Source organism: Halichoerus grypus, chromosome 10 (assembly GCF_964656455.1).
Source record: "Halichoerus grypus chromosome 10, mHalGry1.hap1.1, whole genome shotgun sequence".
In the NCBI taxonomy this organism is placed as follows: Eukaryota; Metazoa; Chordata; class Mammalia; order Carnivora; family Phocidae; genus Halichoerus; species Halichoerus grypus.
Window position 1 is genome coordinate 97,439,592 of NC_135721.1, and position 2,595 is coordinate 97,442,186.

Genomic DNA, 2,595 nt, shown 5'->3' on the forward strand with positions numbered 1-2,595 from the left:
AGACAGACCTTCAACTCTTTGAAGAGCAACATTGTATTCTCCCCAATCATTCTATCCTGGTGCAGGTGTGTGTGTGTGTGTGTGTGTGCGCGCGTATGTGTGTGTGTGTGTGTGTGTGTGTGTGTGTGTGTTTGAAAACACTTAGTAATACAGTGACCAGATTTTATAAAAGAGAAATTATCCTAAAAACCAAGAGATTAAATTTCTGCCCTTGAATGAGGTGAGAATAGTATTCGCAAGTTTTGAATGTGCCTTTCTCCAACCCAACAGAAGCTGACTATTGAATTTTCTTAAAAATCAATGGACAAATGTGTTGTTGATTGCTGAACTGGATAATGGGTTCCTAATAAAAATCAAAGATGTAGACCAAAATATATGCTAAGTTCATTGCTATCTCCAATGCCTTGAATAGTGTCTGGAACAAGGTAGGTGCTCAATAAAAAATGAGAGATCCTGATTGCCACACTATTTATACACCACAGAATCAGAATCCATAAAATTTCCAAGATTACACAATAGTTGAGTATATCATGATACAACCTTATACAATGGACTATTATGTGGATGGATATTAATATTGAGCATAATATTAAGCATAAACAGGGATGCCTGGGTGACTCAGTCTGTTAAGCGTCTGCCTTTGGCTCAGGTCATGATCCCAGGGTCCTGGGATCGAGTCCTGCATCGGGCTCCTTGCTCAGCAGGAAGCCTGCTTCTCCCTCTGCCTCTGCTGCTCCCCCTGCTTGTGCTCTCTCTCTCTCTCTGACAAATAAATAAATAAAATCTTTAAAAAATATTAAGGATTAACATCATTAACATTATGAAAAAATGTCTGTAACTAGAAAATGCTTATTGCAATATTAAGGGGAGAAATCAAGAGTCAGATCACATGTATGTTAGGACACTGCCAATGTTAATATGTATAAATATTGACTCTCATCTCCCTATCCTAACCCCCTTGTCAGAGAAAAGAGCAAAGAAAAAATTGTTTTTAAGGCAGAAAAAGTCATCAAGACTGAAAAAGCCTCCCCACTTGTTAGTCACCCAAGCCTTCTCACAAAACCCACCAGGGTGAACCATTTGGTCATGTCTTAATCCTCAAGTGTCTTCCATGAAGCAATGGCCACAAGATGCAAGGTCACTCCATCACTCCCAGCTTATCCACACTGATTATGGTCAAGCTATTGGTGGATGATAATAGCTAATATATACAGAGTTACTTCACTGTGGAGCAAGTGCTCTTCCAAGCATTTTAGACCCTTTAATTCTCACAATTGTCACTACAACTACTACTGTCCCCATTTTACTGTTAAGGAAACTAAAAGTCTAGGTTTCTTACCCAACCAGGATTTGAACCCAGGGAGTGTGCCCTTGGGGTCCACACCCTTAAACACACAGTAATCTGTGTCTCAATCTCTGTTCAATAAACATTCTTCTTCTGATCTCCTTTTTCTACAGAACAAACCCCTCTCAGACTCCTTCCCTGGCTTTCTCCCAGGTAGAACTTCCTAGAGCATGCAGGCCTTTGCCTCCCAATTACTATTTACTTTAAATGCATGTGGGATTTCTCACTGCATTATCATTGTTCTAGAGGAACCCATAACTGGAGCAAAAGTTGTACCTGCTTGGTTTCATCTTACCTCAACTTCAGCTTCATCCGGTTGAACTCCAAAATGAGTTTTTGGCCCACATTTTTCTTGTCTCAAAAATGTAAATATTGTGCAGTCTCTTCCTCCTGATCTGTTTCTCCCAATGTCTCATTTTCCTAACACATGTCACTTCTAGTACCATCACACATAAAACATTTCCAAACATTCCTAAACCCAACTCAACCTGCCAGTTACATTTTATATATGTGTTTTTAACCAAATACATCATCCTCTTCCAATACAATAGATTTTTACTTCCAATCATTACTACCAATGTCTATGGAAAATAAAAAATGTTAGCAGTTTTCCCTCTTTAGGGCAGGTGGCTTTATGAGTAATTTTTATTCAATTCCCCCCCCCAAATAAATGGTATTTTAAATAAAATATAATTCATTTAGTTTAAAGGGGGGATTCTGGGGTGCCTGGGTGGCTCTGTCAGTTAAACGTCTGCCTTCAACTCAGGTCATGAACCCAGGGTCTTGGGAGGGTCCTGGGATTGAGCCCCACATCAGGCTCCCAGCTGAGCGGGGAGCCTGCTTCTCCCTCTCCCTCCCCCACCCTTGCTCATTCTCTCTCTTTCTCTCTCTCTCCCTCTCTGTCTCTCTCTCAAATGAATAAATACAATCTTTCAAAAAATTTAAAAAAATAAAAGGGGAGATTCTGTTTTATTTCAAAAATAGGGAGTTCATAAGTGGTAGTAAGAGGAACCAATAAATGAGTGATATATTTTAACGCCTGAACCAAGTTTATCTCTTTCTTTTCATTTTATTTCTTTGTTTGTTTGAGAGAGAGAGAGAGAGCATGCATGTGCACGCAGGAGTAGGGAGGGGCAGAGAGAGAGAGAAAGAGAGAATCTCTCTTTTTTTTTTTAAAGATTTATTTATTTATTTGAGAGAGAGCAAGGGGGAGGGGCAGAGGGAGAGAGAGTCTCAAGCCAACTCCACAC